The following is a 23,701-nucleotide window of genomic DNA, read 5'->3' on the forward strand; positions in this document are numbered from 1 at the left end:
TCTTAGCCTAGATAACTTCTTTTTAAAGTAAACAAACATTTAAAATGTGTTTGATAATAAACAGTAAAAAGCCACAAAGCTTGCATACATGCTGGCATTAAAAAGATGTGCTTCTTTGTATTAAATCACTTGCATCCTAATAAAACAATCTAAAGAGTAATTAAAGCCTAAAACATTTCTAAGAGCCACTGTGCTGCAATGAGGCCAGTGCCCAGTCAAATCTTAGTCTACAAGCAATGGGAGCTTCCAGCAGAATGCTCCATACCAATGTGCCTGGATTTTGCAATACTTTCACTGCAGTTTCAAAACACGTTGACCTTCAGCGCATGCTTTCAAGCTCATCTGTTTGCTCTGGAGTTGAGAGAGACCGAGGCAGCTGGGTAAATAGGAGGGCAGCAGAAGGTCTCTAAATGCTGAGGTAACCATCTCAGATCTGCCTGGCATTGTCGTGCCATAGGGTGGACTCGTTGCTACCGTCAAAGCATACATTAACTGATAGACTTTTCATACAGAGGAGTGGCATTTTGTATTTATACATGGCTAAAGTGGACAGATTTGAATAAGAAGCCTTTTGCAAATGAAATATCACCAGCCCAAATATACACCACTCTCAAAAAACGCTGCTACTGCAACAACAACAAAAGAGAAAGCATCGATCTAAACACTTAATAAAGCTCCATAATCGTTAACGTAGCACTTGTCAGACAAGCCCACGGCTGTTGTCAGACGAGTTGCACCTGGCTCCTGCACAGTTTCAGAAAACATCCCCAGCCTCCCTGGCACCCAGCGCCGCCTGGGCCCCGATCCCAGCCCCATGGCGGCGTGAGGAGGCCCGGGGAAAATGGCCGCTCACCTCACAGCGCCAGCGGGCGGCAGCACCTACACGGCAACCGGCCGGCTACCTTCGGGGCGGTGAGCAATCACTCCCGCTGCCGAGTGGCTGGCTTAATTAAAACGTGCCAAGGTTCGTTATGAAGTTCCCTCCTTCTCTATGATTCTATCCTCTTGCTGCGGTTCCAGCAGGAAACGCGTAAGATGCGTAATCGTGCATGCTGATTAACTGAAAGCTTCAATATTTTTTTCCTCCACTAAGAAAACTAACCTCGCAATGAACAGGAACCAACACATAACACCAGTAATCTGGGTAACACCACCAAAGGCATGTTTTCAGTTACAAGGCAACATCTCACAAGAAAAAACAGACACACCTCCACAACAGGTATTTTAATTGCATGGAAGCGATCCTGTTGCTATTTACCTTGCAAACAAAATACACAACTCAATACTACTCCATAAGAGATGGAGAGAGACCTTCTGAGACAGCAGGCTCCAGAGAAATTGGAGCAACAAACAAATTTCTAGTATTTCTATTGCTTCAGTAGATTCAGCAGCCATTATTTGAAATTTAATGGTGTTAGTGAAATACATAAATACATACATAGCATATATAGTTTCAGTATATGTACATAAAAAGCACAAAATGAAGCATTTCCTTGTTCAAACCCAGGAAACGCTTATATGCATACACATGTATATACATACACTTTTAATTTAGAACAAGCCTGAAACAGACATGAAATGTGTGTCATTTATATACATTTCTAGGCATTTGTAATCCTTTAATCACTAGCAAGTTTAAGAGGAACATTTTCTTTGCACTGTAAACCTGCCCTGGCCTTTCTATAAGTATCTGAATTGCTGAATCTAAAACTAACTTATTTTCAAATGTGATTAAAGCTATTTTCTTATATATGCAATACAAATTAATTGCAACACACTAAAAATCAAGCAATTATATCAAAAACTTAATTTGTAAGCTACTTACCTGAACATATGCTGTAGTCACTGCTAGGCACCCTACTGATAAGTTCAGCAAAACAAAAAAGCCCAAGGACCAAGCTCCCTCCCTCACACATGGCATGGTTATCCCCCCTCTGTCTTAGCTATCGATCCTCTTCTCAAACGCCATTTTGAATAATTCCCCTAATTCTTATTCAAGCCTTCCCAGTCAAAAGAGGCTACTCCAGATCTTAAGGAAAATCCTCAAAACAGAAATGTGGCTTAGCCACAAGCATAACCTGTGAGCCTTTCCAGATTTACCATTGGCTACAAGGCTAACAGACAGGGAAAATAATTAGTTAGGTGCAGACTTTTGATTTTGAAAACGTCAGAGTGCTAACAAAAATGTGTTCCATTTTGCAGCAAGGGAAGGATTCAGCCATCAAAAGAGAATGGCTGTCAGAGATGAGAGTCCCAGCTGTTTTATGGTCCAGGCCTGCAAGCCAACAGACACGTAGCCCTTGCATGGACTTCAAAAAATTATTTAGTCTATCCCCCTGCATGGTACACTGAAAAAGGACTACCTAACCATCCCCAGCAGACCTAGGTGAATGCAGTGAGGTAAGACAGGAGTACAGAGCATAGACAAGTTGAGCGCAGCATGTTCTGGGCTTTATTGCACTCATTATTTGGAGGAACACTGTGAGAAGAAAGGAAGTGAGGTCTACCTGCTTTGGCTAGGCTTTGGACACTGTGTTTGGAGACCCAGCCCTCCACCTGACTGTACATCCTGAAGCAAGTAGGTTCAGTTCCCTAGGATCCCATGCTGAGATTGCACACTTTCATTCCAGGAATCCTAAAACCAGAGACTGCAAAGAGGCTAGAAACTTTTGGCACAAGAATTGCTTCTGCTTGTGACTGTGGGATCTTCTGTGAGAGACCTGCATCCCCCACCTTCTTCTCAACTACCAGTTCTGCAGGGATGCTAAATTAGCTTCTGCCTCTAAGCCTGCCTGCAAGCCTCCCCTTGCCTCCCTCATCTCTGCTCCACCAAACTGTGGAGATGACAATGTCCTTCTGTCCCACTGTTGGGTGCTCACAGATGACTTGTCTAGCCTTCAACACCATAAACAGTCTGAACAGAAGCTCAGCTGCCAAAAAGAGGTAGTTTGCTCTCTCCAGAAGGTTAGTTTCCCACAGGACTTCCCTGATCGTCTTCCGCTGAATAAGGATAAAGAACCATATTGTTTGACTCTTGATACTGCTCAGCAGATTAATCACTGGTTAGCCCTTCTGTAATTCCTGCAGTAAAGCAGAAGTTTTGGGGACCTGGTGGCAATGGTGCCCTGGTGGCAATATCATCTCTCTGGCAAAATTTCCTGGTGAGAAGGAGTAGTTTCACCATAGCACCAGATATGAGTGATAAACCTTCAGGGGTCCTCTTTTTCCCTGAGCTCTGGGAAAGGTCACACTCATGCTATGAGATGTCAAAGGCTGACTGCACAGGGAATCCTCAAAGATAGCTGTTACAAGACAGTGGGATCCCTTGACTTTAGGCATTGGGCTTTCTCCTCCATGCCAGTTAGTTGAACAGAGTCACCTGTGAACAAGGCATCACTGGATGGCCAAAAGACCCCTGCAGCCATGGTGGAGAACAGATCCAGAGCTTCCAGAGTATCTGTGCATGGGGCAGAAGAGCACACAGGGAAGGAGACCCAGCTCATACAGAATGTACATTTCAGAGGAGAAAAACTGTTGCTAAAAGAGGAGGTCAGAACCATGATAAATGACACAGCTTTTAATTTTGAGAAAAAATAAAGGAAAGCACTTCAAGTTTCATCAGCCTCAGTGAAGCAATTCAGTGGGAATCTAATTTTATTTTTGAAGATGGACCTTTCAATTGTATGTGGTGGGAACTGTATACACATTGTTGTAATTATTATTAAAATAACATGGAATTTGTGAATGTTTCATTCCTAATTACTATCAAAACATAATTACTTCCATGCTGTAAAAGCTTAAGCTGGCACTGATTTAATTGTTTTCATTGTTTTCCAACCACATACAAAACAAGGAGCCATCCTCTATGATTACACTACACCAGTTTCACCAAATGTTTTGTAGACTATTTCTCCAAATCACGAACTCATTTAACATCCCCTGTTAATCATCTTCTGATTCCCCTAGTACACATTTCATAGTAATGAAACTGCCAAATGTTCCAGATATCACACATTGCTAATAGTTCTGACTTTTGAAGAGTTATTAGTAGTAGGGGGAAAAAAAAAAAAAAAGACTCTTGCCTATTACACCTTAAAAAGAAATTTTCATCTTCTCCATTCTTGTTGCCATAGTTATAGTAGAAAACTAATCCACTGTCAACTCTACAGAATTACTGTTAACTAAGATAAGCCATAAATATGCGCTAAACTGAAAATTGGTTTAACTATTTACTTTGGAAAAGTAATCCATTTGATCTGATTCTCTAGCTGTAGTACACCAAGTCTGCACAGGGCCTTACAGGTCTCCAAATACCTCATTAAGACGACAGTTAACTAATTAACACTAGCAGCTGAAAGAGAAGGAGGGAAAGAACCAAAAATTCATGACAGACAGTAATGAGTTCCTCTTAAGTTTAGGTGTGGTAAAAACGATCTGGATGGAAGTTGGTATCTTTCATCCTTAAGTTTCTGATACACAAAGAAATGGAAATGTATGCGCAATGGAGCAGACACTGCTGGTCCAAATATTCTGCTCTTGAGCAAGGCATAGGTGTCGGTAACCATTTTTTACTATTCTTCCACAAATGCCAGAGAAATGTGACAATCTATGTGAAATAAATCGTTGAAGTTCAAATTCAGGAATCAAAAGGAATCAAAACGACAAAACTATTTGGGTGAGCTACAGCTTTGTGTGTGGACAATGCAGACTATATTGGTTAAGAAGTATTTTTGAATATGTTTCTATAGCTATGTTTTTTTATCCATGTGTTTCTATGGATAAAAAACATGACTACAAAAATGTTAATCCACAAATCGCTGTACATGCTGGTACTGGCAGATGCATTATCTTCTTAAAGGAATTATCAGCAATGTGGGAAAAAAGGACACAGCTGTATAATTACACGATACTGAAGGACATATAGATAAAATCCTCACTGTGGTCTTTCCTATCTTACTCTCCACAAATCTAATAATGGCTAGCCCTACAGAAATTTGAGATTAGATTTTTAAATCTCCATGGGACTGTGCCATAGACCCTTTTGCATCCCCATCCAGTGGTTTTGAACCACATTTTCTAGAATTTGTGTATGGTAGAACAAGGAGGGGAGGATATGGAGGAAGCACAGGATCAGAAGGAAATGTTTCACTGCTAAGCCTCCTTTTTATCATGGGGCAATTTAAAAGACTGAGTATCAAGCAAAGATTTCATGGATTTCTTTGCCTGTTTGATGGCAGCTTGTTACAGCTACAAGGAAATCTTCAGTCAAAGAAAATATTTTATTTAGCTTGGTTAATATTAAGAAAGCAGTTAAATTTTAAAATATGTACTTTTTAAGAAGAAAACCACCTTGTCATAAGATCCAATAAACCGTAATTTTCTATTGGTTTCTATCTGCAGTATGTTGGACTTCCCTTGAAGTTTCTCATTGCAATTCCACAAAGAATTTCAAACAAATCTCTGTCTGTCACAAACAATAAATATGGCACTCTCTAAGTCTTTCCTTCTCAGGAGTGTCAAAAAAATTTTCAGGGGTGCCAATCCCTTTCTTCAGGGCATAGACACTAGAAGAAGGAAAGTCCAGTCTTTTTATTTTGACTTCCATCCAAACAAATGCCTGAAAATGACAATGATATGATAATGTAGAATTAAAAAACAGAAAGTTTTTGTCATACTTTACTGTACCATATGACAGCATCGCAGAATTGTCTGCATCATATGAACTTGGAAATTTACTTTGCTTTTTCTAGTAATGATTTCAATTAATCTTTAAATATAATTTAATGTACAATTTTAACATTTTTTCAAATTAAAAACTACACCACATATTCATGAAAGCAGAATATCTGCTAAACTATGATAAATAGAGATTAAGTATGACAGTACAAGAGGAAACTATGACAATACAAGAGGATTTGGCAGTCTGACAAATTTTCTGTCAGTTTAGAGGGATCTTCACAATGCTTGGCAGAACACAGGCTTGTAAAATCCCATCTGACCTCTTCCTTATGACAAGCATTATGGAAGATGAATGTGTTTTAGGATCGATCCTGTTTGCAATATTTTGTGCAGAAGCATCAGATGGAGTTGTGTGTGACCTTAAAGAAATCTTCATGATTCATTTTGCACTGCAGGAGAATATTTAACCTTTCCATAATATTGGATATAAATGACCACATAATGGTGGACAGGGCCCTCCAGACCACACTGTGGGGAGGCCTCCACCAGGGCTGACTGCCCTTTCCCATGAAAGATGCTTTTAAGCTGAGTCACAAGCATATGTCTCCCAGATGAGCCATGGATCCTGCCGCATCATAGCCATGCCTGCGCCTGGCCATCAGCCCTGTAGAGTCACGTCCTGACGCTGACACGCAGCCCTGCCTCATCACTGTGGACCTACCTGGCCATGCTCAGCTTCTGGCTCACCTTCCACCATGGAGAAGCCAGCCAGCCCTGGTCTGACACACTCATTAATTGAGAGAGTATGCCAAATTGACGAGTCACAAGGTTACTCAGGATGCCAAACTTTATTAATGGTAGGACACTTAATGGGTGGGAAGTCAGGGAAGGGGCTGCGTAACAAAATTTATAGCGGAGAATCACCATAGTCCTTGTTAACCCTAGAAGAGGCATTGCTATTTTTGTTGTTGTTGTCATAAAACTAGTAAGTAAGGCTGGAGAAGCAGCTGAGGCCTGGAACGTTGTACATCCAATCTCAGGATGATATTTCTTCTCAGATACACTGCTTCTGCCTCTGACATTCACAGCTTGCACCCTGAGAGGACCCACACAACTAAGACAGTCACAGCACTGCCTTTGTCCCTGTCCTGACAATGACCACAGCTAAAGGCTTGAAGAATGTCTGTTTCAAGAAACCCTGCTTAATAGGTCTATGAAAAATATCATTTTGCGGTTTTTGAGTTTTGTTTTTGTGTGTGTGTGTTTTACAGATAAATATCCTAAAGGGCTATCAACTATGACATAAAAGAGGCTACAGAGCATAATTGCTCACTGACCCTGAACTGAACTTTGCAATGGTATCACTAAATGTGCTTTCTGAAGATAGAATTTCATCTTTAACAAAATTTCTAATTTACGTTTTATAAATTTTTCAGCTTCCTATTAAAAACTGATAAAAAGTAATAACTAAAGCCTATTTACATCCCTTAAAAACATTGTAAAGAACATACATAGAATGTTAATGTAATATACATCACCAAACTAGTTTGAGAGTTTGAAAGCAACTGTACATCTCAAAAAGATCAAGCAGGTTTTTTTATTAGGTGACTATGATCCCTTTTCATCTATATTAAGATTTACCTGACGTCTCAAGTGAACAAAGAGAACTGAAGGGATAACACATGGTACTATTAATACACGAGCTGTTCATATAGCTTGACTTTAGATGTTTCTTCTTGTGTTTTTTTTTTGTTTGTTTGTTGTTTTTTGTTGTTGTTGTTGTTTTCCCTCCTCACTTTATTCTCTGATCCTGTTAGCCAGTCAACTTTTGCACTTGTTAGGGTGTGGAAAAGATTATATGCATAAACCAATTAGAAGATTGGAAGTGCTTTCTTTCTATAAGCTGGAAAACTAGTTTACTAGTGGTGAATGAGCTAATTGAGTACTAGCAAGGTGGCAAGCTTTTTATATACCACCAGAGACAACCAGAATCATCAGGCAGAGAATTTAATCTATTACATAAGCATTATGCAAGGACATTAACTGGTTTCTTCCTGCAGCAATGCCAAATTTAATTCAGATATGCTCTAGGTTCCATTCTGTCACATCCTTTGTTAGCAGTTAATATGCAAGGCATAACTGACACATGTTATATTTTAAGTTCTTATGCCAAGGAAAGCATATTTATAAAGCAGCTGTCAAGGTACTAAGAGTTAACATTGTAGTTCAACTACAATTTGCATGAGGTTTAAAAAAAGACTATGAATACCGGACTTCCTCTACTAAATCTTTATTAGTGTATTTACTCAAACGTTGCAAAAAGCAATAAATACTGTTCTAGAAATTACTGAACCTCAAAAGATTGAGCAACTTAGTTTAGATTGGAGCTTACTGTCAAAGATTAGCTGATGTATCAAGCTCCCACTTAGCTCCTGCCTGAAATGAATCTTGCTGTGATAACGTCACCAGTATATTAAAAAGTAGCTCTTGCACAAACGCTCCCCCTTGACCTTTCCTAAGCCCTGCTTATCCCTGGAGCATGTTCCTGATGACAAGGTTGAGCAGCTGAACAAATTATGCATCTGTTTTTTCATTTAAATGAAAAGGTTTTCAAAGAAAAAAATCAAATAGTAAGGCAACCTGCACTTGCAGAGTATGTTTTTCTGAAATATGTGGGATAAAATCCTAACTCTATCAGTGTCAAAGGCAGGGCTGCCTTGACAAAAAATAATAATAAAAATAGCAGGGACCATGGCAGATTGGCAGATTCCAAGAAAGGAGAGCAAACAGCCTCCTAACTTTGTCGTGATATCAGTGAAAAAGATACATTTTCCACCATCTGTATATTGTCTTTGCAAAGTCCTAGTTCCTTTGGAGTTATTCTGAATAAATTGGGTAATCACACTTTGAGGGAGACCAAAACTCCCAGATGGGAGCAGGAATGGTAACTGGGCTTACTTTTGCCTTTCTTTCTTTCATCATGTGTGATTTTAATCCAAGAAATTTACCAATCAGGCTTCCAAATGAAAAATTAAAAACATTAATTGTTAATAGTGCACTGCTCAGAGTGAACATTAGAGTTGATTAATGGTGGAAAAATGCTCTTGTATTCATTCTAACTACAGGGACTTGTGCCTCTCATCTTCATTTGGTGTTATAAATTAGATCAAATAAGGATCTGAGGTCCACGAAACTTTCTGGCAAAAGGGAATCGGAGAAAAAAAACAGGCAAACCAGAGCTCCAACTTAGCCCCAACAGCCAAACAATTTAAACAGTGCTAGAAGAAAAGCAAGGCTAAAAGCACAGAATGCTGAAAGGAAAGCACCACAGTGAGTCAAGGACAGAACAAGCAGTAACCAGGGGTATGCTGTTAAGCCAGACTCAGCAGTAGGCATCAGCCTGGTTCCTTAAAGAGTGTGGCCATTTTGGCTGAAGGCAGCAACAACAGAAATGGCCACATTAGCTAACCTCTTTCTTGAATGACAATCACGCTGGTTAAGCAAATCCTAGTGATTACACCTGGTTTAGATCAACAGTAAGAAACAAAGGAATACCCTGGTGTATCTAATGGGATGTGCATGAGAGGGCATAATCCATTCCAGAAGCCTTACTTTTCAATAAAAAAGTAAGTGTCACGCCACACCGCAGTGTGATTTTTGAGAAGGCATAATCTTACTCACAAAGCAAAATAAAGGTGAATCAGCAAATAGTTCCTGAGCAGCCCTGTACAGTCTAATCCTGCACTGTGATTAAGGGATGATGAAAAGAAGTATTCACACAAACAAGACAGCACATTGGGCTGAGGGATAAGCAATTAGAAAATTCCCAAATGATCTAGTACTCCAGAGACAGATAGGAACATGATTCTCCAAAGTCACTGTATAAAGAAACACCTTCTTCTGAAGATGCTCAGATACAAGAGGAAAAATATTATCGAATGTCTAGAAACAGCACCTCCCTTAATGAGCACAAGCACAAACGGATCCAGAAAGGAAGCTATAACATTTAACGAACAAAAGAAATAGAAGAACAAGATAATCCCCGTAGTATTACAGACAGTTACAGCTAAAGGTTTTGTTTAGCAAGTGACCTGCCATACCAGAAACACAGGTAAAAAAACAGGTACATTGCAGTCTGCTTGTGTAAGCACCCAACAGAAGCTCAAAATTTACATTGCATTTTACTTCAGTCATGAAGGGTGTTCTGTAAGAACTATGTCACTTTGGAAAATATAACTTAGATGACAAATCAAAATCGATTATAGAGCTGTGAGAGAAGAATCTTTCCAAAGAAAAACAAAAGTGCCAACACTACCAAGCCAAAGCAGATAATGAAACTATCCATCAAATCTGAGATTAGAAATCTGGATGTTCTACAGTTGGAAGACTACAATATATCCTAAAAGATTCATACATACTGTGGGTGCTTTAGCAGGATGTTGAACAATCAAAATGCTAAGCACTAGTACAAGGTGAGTATCAGCAGAGATTGCTTTTAAACCAGGATGAGGTTTCCAAAATTACTCTTACGTTTGTGGGCACTAGAGGAAAAATTAAAGCAACACCTTTTGTGCAATCATCATGAAGCAATGACTCTGTCCACTACTGCTAGAATAAAAACTACCCATGTGAACCAAACATACTAAGTTTCCTTAAGAGGGAAATTAAATTTTGTATGCAAGCATGGTAGTAGTCACAACAGTAAATTGTAACATTCAGGACTGTGTTGAAGCAAAGTTAGCTAGGCTTTCTGAAACAGCAAGCAATGCCTGCATATTATGCTAGTTCTGAACTTATTAAACTTATTAAAAGAAAAAAAAAAGTACAATTTGTGCTGATCCTTCACACTACAAACTTTGGGTATTGTCTAGCTGGACAGTAGCATATTCCTCACCAACGCTCTTAAAAGACAGCAGCACTGAGCACAAATAGAAAAAGCAGTTAAATTACACTCCGTGTTTCAGGCAGTTTCTGGTAGGCACTGAATTTCACAGAGACTGACCTCAGACTACCAGTCACTCTCCCACATTCAAAATCGTAGGCAACTCATGACATGAGAAAACCCATATTCACAGCAGATGAGGTTTCAGCTCTCAGTTATTTATTTGTCTAAAAAGAACCTCACCACAGCTGATAAACTCTCCACCTCCAACTGTAGACACTTTGCAAGAAATAGAGTAAGAAATAATTGTTCGTGGAAGACATGATATGCATTACTTACATTAACCTCACACAACAGGAAAATGCTTACAATTTAAAAAAAGAAAAGAAAAAAGAAAGTTGGGGGGGGGGGGGTGGGGACGAGGGTCAATGCAGTATTGAGCCAAGTCTTAAACAACTTAAAAAAAAGGCAGGACAAAGATAATGACAACAATAAAGGACTTTCAGAACCAGTTCTGAAAATACATGGGCCAATTCACTGGCCAAACTATAAACTGCAAGGAGGGACTTAAACACTGTCAGTGGCCTAGGCTAAACCAAGAACAGTAAGAAAGAATTAGGAAGTTTGATGACTTTGTTCTCAGAAGAGTCAGTGTAATGGAATTGTTACCAGCATTCTCTCAGGCCATGGCAAGAAGCGAAGATTGATTTTCTGTCTATCTTGGCTATCACACTGAATTTTGATCATAATTAATATTTTAAGACTAAAAATAAACAAAAATTGAAAGGTGCAGCAATCAGGCTGTTCAACACTGTTGATAGTGCGGTATTAATAATGAATGTCTTTTTTTTTTTTCTAGTCTTAGGTCTCAAGAGCACTAAGGTTTTGAGAGTGTTCTTTAATTTTCCTCTTAGACCTCTGATTTTACATATGCCACATCTAATCAACTTCTCTGAGTACATTCAGTAGATAAAGACAATGAAAGGCAACAGGATTATCTATAAATTCTCATATTCCCATTTTGCCCTGTTGCCTTTCTACCTAGGTACTGACTTCCTCACTCCTAAAAAGAGAAGGAAGATGGACATTTGAGGGAAAGACAGAAAAAAATACAGAGTAGCAGTAATGACTTTGTCATCCTTGATTAACAAGCAAATGAGAATTATCTATTAGAACAGGCATTGCTTTGAGGTATCCTCAGACAGATTTTCAGTTCCTCTCTCTCCCATGATTAGGTTGGTAGGCAACATCTTACCTGCCCACACATAACCACCAGCATGTCCTCCAGACCCACTCCTGGTAAGCAGATATCCTGCTAAAGAGAAATGGCCTCCCACATTCTTGTTGGTCTATCCACAATCCTGAAAAGTAGATGATTTTGATGGACAAAGTTTTATGCAGTCTACACAAAGTTTTTGAAGGCCATTGGTTTTGTGTCAATCTTCAGCATTTCATTATTTTTTCATCAAAACAATAAATAAATAGGCATTAACCAGGAATGTGTAACATCAGCATGGATTTATGAAGGGGAAGTGATGCTTAACCAATCTGATACACTTCTACAATGAGGTGACTAACTTGCTGGATGAGGGGAGAGCAGTTGATGCTGTTTACCTCGACTTTAGTACAGCTCACCCTGTAACATCCTCATAGACGAGATGACAAAGTAAAGATTACATAATTACACAGTGAGATGGACTGAAAATTGATGGAATGGCCAGGCGTGGAGGTGTGATCAGCAGTACTAAGTCCAATTGGAGGCAAGTCACTAGTGGTGTAACCCACGGGTTGATACTGGGGCTAATTCTGTTTAACATCTTCATTAATGACCTAGATGATGTGATAGAGTGCAGCCCAGCAAGCTCACAGATAAATCAAACTGGAAGGAGTGGCTGATACACTTCGTGGTTGTGCTGCCCTTCAGAGGGACCTTAACAAGGGGAAATGCAAAGCCCTGAACCTGGAGAGGAATAACCCCATACACCAGTATACACTGGGGGCCAACCAGGTGGAAAGTGGTTCTGCAGAGAAGACCCCTGGGGTCCAAGTGGTCAAGAAGCTGACCATCAACCAGCAATGCACTCTTGTGGCAAAGAAGGTCAGCTTCATACTGGGCTGCATTATGAGGAGCATTGTCCACAGGTCAAGAGAAGCAATCCTTCCCCTCCTCTCATCACTAGTGAGGTCACACCTGCAGTACTGTATCCAGTTCTGGGCTCCCCAGTACAAGGCAGACATCAGTGTAATGCAGTGAGCCCAGCACAGGGCAACGAGGGTGATTAGGGGACTGGAGCATCTCTCGTATGAGGAGAGGCTGGGAGAGCTGGGACTGTTCAGCCTGGAGAAGACTCAGAGGGATCTCATCAATGGATTTACAAATACCTGATGAGAGGGAACAAATATGAAGGATATCTTGATATCCATTAAGACTAGGAATAGATTTTGCAAGTGAAAGGCAGTACAATCCCTAGTACAAGGGAGATCAGTTGCCAGAACAGACACTTTTCAACCTGCATATTTGACGTACAAATGTAAATGAAAAAGTGAGCTTGATGAGCCAAAGAATGTTTATTCTTCAGATGTATTCAGATAAACCCTAGAGCTATTGTCCCTGCTTATATGAAAAAGAGATCAGTAAGGACACACTTTGTAGAGCTGTATTACAGTCCTCACAGTGGATAATTATATAAGTTGTATACTGCACTACTGCATTTTTAATAGGGAACAGACTGTCACCACCATCTTTTTAGGCAGCAGATTACAATCCCCAGGCAAGATACAATCTGCTGTTCCCACCAGGTTTCTGCAGGCATTGTGGAGCAATCCGACTTGGAAACTGCTGCCTAGTGCCTAGAGGAAGGTAATTCTTTCAGCTTGCTTTACAGGTCTGATAGGAACGGTGCTGAAACTTGGGAGGAGCCAGAACCCACTAATTTGCAGATGTGTTATCTTGCCAATTTGCTTTATGCTTATGCCTTGTCAGCAAGGCAGCAGGGTTTAAAATCATATCCAGCTTCTTTTCCAAGCCTTCCAGAACTGTGACTTTGATACTCTGGGTTTTGGCAAGACTGAAAAACAGACAAAATGCTTGACAAATGCTTGATATCTTAACTCCAAAATGTTATCTCTGCATAATCTAGAGTATGACTTTATAAAAGGCTAGCTGTTATATGTTATGCAACTCTCACCCTATACTTAACAGAATTTAAGGAAGTTGCAGGCAGTAAGGAGGTACAAACTAACCGAGGCTTACCTGTACAAGTAGGCTTTACAGCTAAGCAGCTGATGTACTACAAGCCCATACCCTAGATTCTCACTTAATAATTAAACAAATAATTGCTGCCAGAATATTGCAATACCTGTCTGATCATTTGTCATCTGCTGTTTTACCAATGATGATGACAAAGTTATCCAACAACCATCATTAATTGAGGGTGTTTAGGAGTAGGTCAATTTCAAACAGTCAGAAGGGATTTCACAATTAATGTATTTAGAGATGTAAATGAATCCTGACACTTCAAAAATTCTAAATGATGCACATAGGAAAAGTTGCGTGCATGCACATTGTATGCACAGGCGATGAGGTGCTCTCTTTTTACATAAAAATAGAGCTGAAAAACTGAAGATTACATAAACGGATTAGAGAAACTGTAGATTCTTCTCCCATCTGCTTTGTTAGCAGATTCTACAGTGCCTTTATGTTACAGTAATAAATCAGAATGATTCTGTTTAGCCTAATTACCTTCTCTTGCAAGGACAAATCTTTGTTAACTGTCCCTACACAGGGCAGAACAGAGCAAAGCACCACTACAGCAAAGTATCAAGATAAGGGATGGATGATTTAATACAAGCTGTACAGTCTGGCGGGAACTTCCAGTGTCTGGAGCTCCATTTTTCACTTTCAGCGTGACATAGAACACACTGCCCTGGTTCTGAAACACCCATTTAACTTGTGTTATGGAGCGCCAATATCAGAACAAGCTGTCAACCACAGTTGTAAAACCACTGTATTTAAAAAGTCATGTAACATGAATTCCACTTTGACTTCAGAATTGCAAAATACAAGAAGTCTTATTTCCTCCTTACAAGGCAACAGAATAGTTTAGGTCATGACATTTCTCTACATACACAGCACATGCTAGAAGGAACTGTATGGAACCTAACTTAGGCACAAAGTGCTCTACAACAACATGCTATGCCACAATCCATAATATCGCCTGTTAAGAAATCTGTTATCATGGCAAAACACATGTTGTAAAATAGTGACCAAGAAGGTGACAAGAAACACGGAGAGACAGATTTTTTTTCATAATTACTTTCGCTTGAAAAGGTGCAAAGATATCATCAGAGAAATACTGATTACAGTACCAGTCATTCCCCCACGTTTTTTACTCTGAGTTCATTCATGTTTTAGTCCCGACCCAAAGGAAGAGGTAGTAAAGAAATCATGAAAAGGAAATCAACAGCTGCAACAGCCCCTAAGCCCACACAGCTGGGTGGTACGGAAGGGGCATAGTGGCACAAGCTAGACAGTGACAGCAAGATTTTAAATATGATATTTGGAAATATAATATCATTTTACTTTCTGATTTTCTTTTTACACTTAGCTTTTCTTCCAAACCAATTTCTGTAGATTCATTATTAAGAAACTCTGTGCGACACAGAATTTAAATCATAAGCCCTCTGGCCTTCCAAATACAGGTAAGATAAGATGCTGTCATGGAGTAATTCTTCACTGTATGTAACTGTCATTACATTTAGTGCTACATATGTAATGTGCAAAGGAATGTTTATGAGTTGAACAGAAACAGTTCATCAAAGGTAGAATTTAATTAGAAGTCGAGTTTTGAAGAGAATACAAATTCTCCTTGCCGTTACTAGATCACCAACTAAAAGGCATGTCTACTATGCAGGGAAGTGGTGGGATCTGGGGGCATTATAGCCCACTTAGCCACTCTAGTTTATCTGTAAACAGATCAAGAAAGTTAAATTATAACGCACAATGATCTCTCTACATATACTAAAGTTTATTTCTGACGGGGTGAATTAAACCTCTTGAGCATCTCTGCTGCCACAGCTGGAGCACTCCAGATCATGAACTGTTTTATTTCAAGCTAATTTAGGTACTATACACTACATTGCCTTCTGGCATAATTTATAAAGCAGATAATAATAACAGTCATACACCCTCAGCCTATGCACAGCACTTAGTGAAAATGTCAGCAGTTAGTTACTATAGAAACAGAAAGCAAACTCTTTCACATGTGAAAAATGTTCAAGTCACAGCCCACAGCAGTAAGGTTGTAATGTGGCTTACCTACAGGATACTTCAGTGGCGTGATTAAAATGGTGCAAATCACGCTCAGCATTAGCACAGGTTCATCTAACATAGAATCATACTCATGTCCAGGGTTGCCCCGACCCAGGTGCAGCACCTTGCACTTAGACTTGTTGAACCTCATTAGGTTCACATGGGCCCACTTCTCAAGCTTGGCCAGGTCCCTTTGGATGGCTTCCCTTCCTTGTGCACCATTCAGCTTGGTGTCATCTGCAAACTTGCTGACCAAAACATATCCTCACAGCAGAACCACTGCATTGCATTCCTTCAAAGTATCTGATGGATGTCAGTGTCACATGAACACTAATAATTTATCACAACTAAATATATGCCCAACATCCCTTCCTTTCCCTCGGTTGGTGACTGATTCAAACTAAGACCATATACTGGAGCTGAATGCCCTATGACAACACAGCACTTTAGGTCAGTTCTTTGCAAAAGGCAGCTACATCCTTGGCCGCTACACAAGGGAATGCCCGGAAAGGACTCCTGTTATGGTTCTATAGGACCTTTGCCGCTTTTTAATGTGTTCTTACATCATGTCCACTCTGTATCACCTGAGAAAGGATTTCACAGGCACTATCATAAAATATAGAGCTGTATTTACAGCTCTTTATAACATCTTGTGGTTTTGTACCTAATTTCCCTCAGCTGTTCTACTAATAAGGGAAGCGTGTATCTTGGAAACTCTGCCAAAGCATATTTCTTTAGAAAGAGCCCAAAGTAATTTATAGTGTATGCAAAATGTGTTGAATGTTTCTTATGCCAAGGCAAGATAGTTGTACTTAAAGGATGTGACAGTTACTTAACTTCACAAGCATCAGTACAGGCCAACTGGATAGCAAAGACATTTTAAGTTTGTAGTATTTAACTCTCCAGGTATGAATGTAGTCAGCAGACCCAGATTTGAACATTTAAACTTAAACATAGCTAAATTTTACTACTAATAATTCCACACATACCAAACAGGTCATCCAAATGAAAACTGTTATTACTCTTTGCTAATTATTAAGTTTCCAAGTGACCACAGTATTTCACCATAAAAAACAGTAATAATGAATTCTCTCAGGTTAAAATATGCTTTATATGTGGAAGTATATCAGAGTTTATTGTCATTTAGATTTTTTCTAAATTACACAGTAACTCCTTATATTTCATACACCGTTCTCTCTTTAGAGCTTTACAGAGCCTCTTCAGAAATAGTTTTGTGATTGTATTTGTTCTGTCTGTTGAAGACATTGTCCAGTTTTTAACAGATGGACTGAGATAATGTTGACAACATGACATCTGAAATTAGCAAAGAATTGTAAATCTGAACCACAAGATGAAAGAAATGGGAGTTGCAGATATAGGAAGTATGGATAAGCTGGGCAAATAATTAATAATTAAATAGAATAATAATGAAATTGTCCTCAGAGACCCAGACCATTTAGCTGTCAGTGGAACTTATGGTACTAACAGAGACATCACTACCAATTAAATTATCTGATCATTTTTGATTAATCAGACAGAGCATCACTGATCTACTGAAATAAAAAGTGAATAGTTCTTAAAATTGATATTAAAAAGTTATGCCTGCTATGCGGTATGCCTCCCACAGCAGTCTAAGTGTTTTCTGTAATAAGCAGGGAAATTCAGTTTAATTTAGTAGGGTAGCATGCCCTGAGGGGAGCGAAAGTATTTTCAACAAAGAGAAAACATCTGGAAAGACACTTATTTATAGAGGCATGTGAGAAACAGGCTCATGTGCTCATGAAGTTAAAAAAGAATAACATTCTTTCCTGATGAATTAACAAAGTTACCATGTATCACGATTTAATTAATCTGAGTTTCAGGATTTCTTATTTATGTATTTGTTCTGTTTTCTTTTACTTCTGTATATCAATTTTGTCAGTGTTGTAACACAATTCAGGCTTGAGAAGCAGTCAGCTGCTTTTTAAATTTCCAGTACAAGTAAACTAAGCTTCATTAACAAGTAGACTTTCTTCGGTGTAGCACTTTTCAATAAAAGGTTACAAAGGTTATCGTTAGAATAATCTAGGCTGTCAGAGGAATGAAAATCAACAAATTGCTTTTTTTTTTTTTATTTTCTTACGTAAGTATGATGGCTGAGATCCAGTTCTCCAATTCTGAAAGCTACTCTGAGTCAACAAAGCAGTAGACAGGAGAAGTTACAAACTACAAATATAAATTCTTATTGATGCTTTTGATGCCTCACAAGAAGGTTCTGGTTTGAAATTTTTTTCACCAAAATTACTTCAGAAAATGACTTGTGAAACCAGAATACTAATGAAATATGCTTTTTCCTTTGACCTTTTTGGACATCAAATATGCTGTCAGAACTCAACTGTCTGAGCAACTAGCAGGGTCATAAATGTTTGCAGAGAAAACATTTAGAATTGTAGGCAGGAAAATAACAAGAAGAATTCAGTAAAAATAAGATTAATAATTCTTAGTCTGAAAAAACATTTATTTTCATATGTTTTTGGACTTTGGCTAAGGGATGTTTCTCAAGGAAACTGCAACCCTCATCCTGGTACATTTAAAACTCAAAAGCTGAACTCCAACTCAGTGCCTTGCACTGGTAGAGATGCTGGGCCTGAAAAGGGGCATCTGTCCCCCATGACTGTATAGCAGAGAGTTACTAGATACTAACTCCCACTCATCTTCCAAGTTTAACAGAGAATTCTAACCAGCTCTTATGCAACCACTAGCTCTTTTAGTCACGTTTTTTCAGCCATATTTTAGTTATGCCACAGCATTGGTGAACACAAATCACTTGACAGGTAAATAAGGTACGGTTTGTTGGACAAGTACTATTTCTGCAAGACCACCTGATGTAGCTGGAAGAAAAGAGCACACAATTATTTGTTCAGCTTTGGAATGGAAACAGAAACTTCAGGATTTGAACAAATTGTTCCCAGTTTATCTTACTTTTTGATTTTATTTTATTTCATTTTATTATTATTTTTTAATTAGGCAATTTGAAAGAAAAAGGTAGTTCCCCTTTGGCAAGGCAGAGCCATTGTCATTAACAGGGCAAAGAATGACACTGAGACAGTACTGCTACTGACAATATAGCTGTTCCTGTGAAAGACTGTGATGATGTCAAAATGATTAAAGATCTTAAATAAATAAATAAATAAAGCATTTATATAACCAGGATGGAATTCAAATGTTATCAGGAAAAGAAAAAGACAGAAAGAGAAAAAGAAAGAGAAAAAGACAGAGAAAAAGAAAGAAAAAGAAAGAAAGAAAAGAAAAGAAAAATAAAAAGATTACTGATTCCAAAAAAAATACCAAGAGAAATAATTTTCTTGGTAATTCCAGCTGAAAAAGTGACATAATAATACTAAATAACTGTACAAAAGTCAAGCCCTGAAACCACTCAGTAAATCATTCAACAGTTTGACAGATAGTATCAGGAAATATTTGTAAAAAGTTCCTCCACCCCAAGACACAAATCACTGCATTATGAGTCTGAAATAATAAAAGTCTGCTAGCTTTATTTGTTGTAAATGTGATTAAATTTCAAATTGTTCAAACTTTTTATACATTTTAACTTTACAACTTGTAATCTCCTTATTTTCTTACTTATTTTTCCCAGACTTCATTAGTTGACTGTGTACCCAACTAAAGGACCAAGCATGTGAAGAAAGGTGTGGCAGGAAGGGACATAAGTAATTCATGAGGTAATCTCTGATCCTCTACTCAATTAGCGTCAGAGTGATATTTCTATTAGAATACTATTTCAGAAAGCAGCATTCTTCATATGAAAAAATCTTGCTCTAACAATTTCCGTAAGTTTTAATGAGTTTTTGGAAGAGATGTCCATTGCAATGCGAAGAATTGAATCTCATGTAAAGATTTATTTTTTGCCTCTCAAGGCATTGCACTGGAATATCAATTAGACATTGCTCTTCCTGTCCTAACAAGTCACACTGTGGCCATAGAGCAGGTTTTCCACCCAAGAACGGGGGCAAAAAACCTCCTGTGCTTCAAAAATTATTTACTAATTATATTTTGAGATGAAAGGTACATACAAAATGCAAGATGAATATGAAGTGTAAAATTTAGTCAAGAATTTCCAGTATGTACTGATATGATACAAGCATAACCAAAGTCCTAGCTATGTCTTCAAAGACTGAGGTCACACCAACACAATTCCAGAAAGTCCTTTTGCACTATTGCTGAAAGCTGTACGATGGGAGTCTTCACAGCAAATAATGTATGAGTTGAACAGGGAGATTTCTTATTTGAAGGAATGTGCCTCAGATATTTTGAGATAGGGAGATTTATGATCCAAAAATTATTAAAGCCAGAAATAACTCTGGTACTCATCGGTCTTTTTTATCAGGACCATTCTATGTAATATGTGATATAATTTAAATACATTTTGAAACACAGGTATTCTTCATGGTAAATCTTACTTTTATTACTTTGTAAAGGCAGAATTGTTTAATGTTGCTCTTACCAGTGTTATGAAGAGGGAATATGCTAATGCCATTTGATATCTTCTGGTTTTGAAAGCATTTAGTACGTGCTAAAGCAGCAAGAAACAGCTAAACAGCACAAAAATCAGGAAGGACTCTTTCCAAACATCTCACTTTGTTTCCACCATGTACTCATCTTATAATGTGAACTGTGACTGTATATATATTTTGTTGCCATAAACAGCTTTCATTTATTTGACATGAAAAACTGAAGTTTTTCTGTGATTATTCTCTTCCCACAGAGCTTCTCTGACAGCCATTGGTCTAGTACTAAAATTATTCCACTGAAACCACATTATCAAGGCATAAGCAAGAATGGCCAGAAAGTGTACCTTTGCACAGAGGCTTTGGACTTCTGGATAATGCATTCTAGCTTTCTACAGCCCTTAGGGAAATTTGTGAATAGGCTTTTTTATATGGGAAGCCATTGCACAAAGGAGCTCACTCAGTGAGCCAAAACTTACAAGCTGCTACATCTGAGGTAGCAAATGCTTTTTGAGAATACCTAGCTCTAGGCTTTACCCATATGAGCAAAGCTAATATTAAATTAGATAAAATAGCTTTGCTAATTTACTTTGCCTTCTTTGAGGGATAGCTTAACTATGATAACTATTTTATTATGATAAAGTATGTTTATGTTTTATAGATTATATAAGATTTCTTACAAGTATAGAATACATATTCATATTATTTAAACACAACACAAATAAGGTTATTTCCCTTACTGAAAGCAGGTTAGATGTACTGTAAGGTTTTCATAAAACACTAGGGATATACCTCAACATCTTAATTCTTCTCTTTATTCTCTTCAAATTCTTCTCTGAAATGCTCCTGCATAACATTCTTCTACTTGCCATCATTCTTTTTTTTTTTTTTTTTTATACATTTTCAGCTTGTACATCTCCGTGTAATTGATATACTGGTTGCTAATACATACTTACTAATTTGGCAGGGATGGACAGAGTTGCATTTTATAAGCTCCTGGAAAGCTGTGGGGTTTTGATGACCCAGACTTTCATCAAAGACCTATACTTCTTTCAGCATCAGCTCTCTAATCATAACTTGCTGGATAGGTTTCCAACAGGCAGAATGAATTAACATTGCAGAGATCACCCTGAAATTTGTGCTTAGTAGTTTCCATATAATATGTGCTGGAGTAGACATGAGTAGACATGTGGTGAAAATAGCTTACTCATTTGGCATAAAAAAAATATGATAACACCATTCATCAGAAAAATGTACAGATGGCTTTGGATTGTCTCGGCAAGGGTTCATATTCTGTATTCTTTCCTTCAAGAAGAGCTGTCTTGCTTGTTTTTCATGGTGATTCACCTGATGCTGCCTAGTGGGCAACTACAGTGCTAAAAGCCTAGTGAGGACAGTGAATGAAGCTTAGCAGGCATTCCAGTACTTCTCTGATGTCCAAATTTTTACTTTGAGTTAAGGCTAACACATTTCCAAATCTATTCTCACCTACTCTGACTTCCTTTCCTGAGACCTCTGTGACATCTTTCAATCTACTGTCATCTGGAAACATCTTATGCTTCTGTTTGAACATCAGTTCACGAATTTCTTTTGAAACAAGGATCATTCTGAAAGCAATTCTTGAATTCACTATATCCAGTCTCTTATTTTGTGTATGTTCAGTATGTGATCAGAATAATCTGTAAGACTGACAGACTGAAAAATTCCACCTAATTAGTACTCACCACATTTAGCCAAGTTTCTTCAGCACTTCAAGCAATGTTCTACTAACGTATTATCTTGCTTTTCTAATTCTAAATACCTGAAGATTTGCATGAGTCAAAGAGATTAATTCAATAGTGTTATGTATCTCACCAAGTTTAAAGTTTCAAACCTGAAATGAAAAAGAAATGTGATATAAACTGGAAAAAAACAACAACATGCAGGAGGTAAGAAAGAATGGATGAGCAAGAATAATATTATGGAATGTAGTTTTCATTTCAGATACTACCTTGGAAGAAAAACAGTCTTTGAGAGATTATTACTCATTAAAAAAAAAATCTACCACACCATACAAATAAATGTCCTATTTAAGATAAATTCACTTAAAAAGTGGCACTGGAGAAATTAAAAAAAAAAAAAAAAACAAAGAAACATTTACAGAGACTTTTTCCCAGTTAGTTCCACCAAGAGATTTTCTCCATAAAACAGAGATACTTGCAAACAAAATTATTTTAATACACTACATCTCCAAGCTGTGCAGCAAATACAAGATGTACCTACTAACCACCCTTCCAATTCTGTATTGTATATCAAACATACATAACCACAATATACTTGTTATGGTTAAGACAAACTGAGCCACAAAACCGGCTTGTCCCTTACGATATAAAAGGCCTACAGGAAAGGCAGGAATAAAACTCATTTCTCGCAAGCCCCTGTTTTAACCATATCATCCCACATAAGAATTCCCTGCAGTAAATAAATTTATTTTGATACAGATCTTTTTTCTTTTCCAAAAGAAGCTCTAAAGTGAGACCAACACTGCTCTCTGATTTTTTGAAGTGCTTTCAATATTTATGCTGGCCTGAATGTGAACAGAAGTTCCCTATAAGTTTTAGAAATATTTGGCTAGACACCAAACACTGCACTTACATAAGGCCATACAATCACCTGACACTTGTAGCTGCCTTGCCGATTTTCCAAGAATTTTAATCTTCTTTTCTTGAAACTATCCCTTTAGTGAGCGAATATATTTAGTCTATTATTTGAATGGTTGTTTTGGAAACAAAAAGTTTGATTTATCAAACAAGAAAATATTTTCCACTCCCAAACATCAGAAATCAAAAGAAATTTATTTGTACAGCAAAGTACAAAGTGCAGCTTGTCATATAAGAGGGCCCATTCCTCAACTGAGCACTCCCAGGCTGCTTCTACGCATTTAAAAGCCTTTCTACAGAATAATAATGAAGCTTCACAGTTCTTCCTTCCTGCCAAACAGATGGATCATCATGCCAGCGAGTAATGCACATAGTTGGTGCACAGCAATTACTACACCATGCAAAAAGCAGATCAGAGATAGATACTTGATGTTTGGAGGCAGCGGTAACATGAACTTCCCACTGTCATAGATTTTGCTTTTATAACATGCTTTAATATACAACTAGCCTATTCAATTTGCTTTAGTTCATATTTTGTAGCAGATATAAAATTAAATGGTTCAAATCCGTACCCTCCTGAAGTCAATGGAAGTTTTAACTACAGACTTCAAAGAAATCAAAATCTGTCTCATCGGTACTCAAAATTGTTCTATCTACTGACTACACAACTGGAGCTATTTATTAG

At 38.0% G+C, this 23,701-nt stretch overlaps 1 protein-coding gene and 1 long non-coding RNA gene across 8 annotated transcripts in view; one reads left to right on the forward strand and one right to left on the reverse strand.

Annotated features, from left to right (window-relative positions):
• TRMT9B (tRNA methyltransferase 9B (putative)) overlaps nucleotides 1-23,701 on the reverse strand; it is a 117,357-nt gene that overhangs the window by 78,903 nt on the left and 14,753 nt on the right. Inside the window, exon 1 of one of the 7 annotated variants that reach the window (XM_083836196.1) lies at nucleotides 1,826-2,156. The exons of 5 other annotated variants lie outside the window; for them this stretch is intronic. The gene's annotated coding sequence lies outside the window, so the exon portion shown is untranslated. Of the gene's footprint in view, nucleotides 1-853; nucleotides 1,803-1,825; nucleotides 2,157-23,701 lie in introns of those variants that run through there. One more of the 7 variants, XM_083836192.1, reaches the window with a different exon arrangement.
• LOC310899610 lies at nucleotides 965-22,506 on the forward strand. Its single transcript, XR_014584425.1, has 2 exons — nucleotides 965-1,030; nucleotides 2,203-22,506. It is a non-coding gene; the product is annotated as an uncharacterized lncRNA (long non-coding RNA).

The sequence above is a fragment of the Anser anser genome, assembly GCF_964211835.1.
Source record: "Anser anser genome assembly, chromosome: 4".
In the NCBI taxonomy this organism is placed as follows: domain Eukaryota; kingdom Metazoa; phylum Chordata; class Aves; order Anseriformes; family Anatidae; genus Anser; species Anser anser.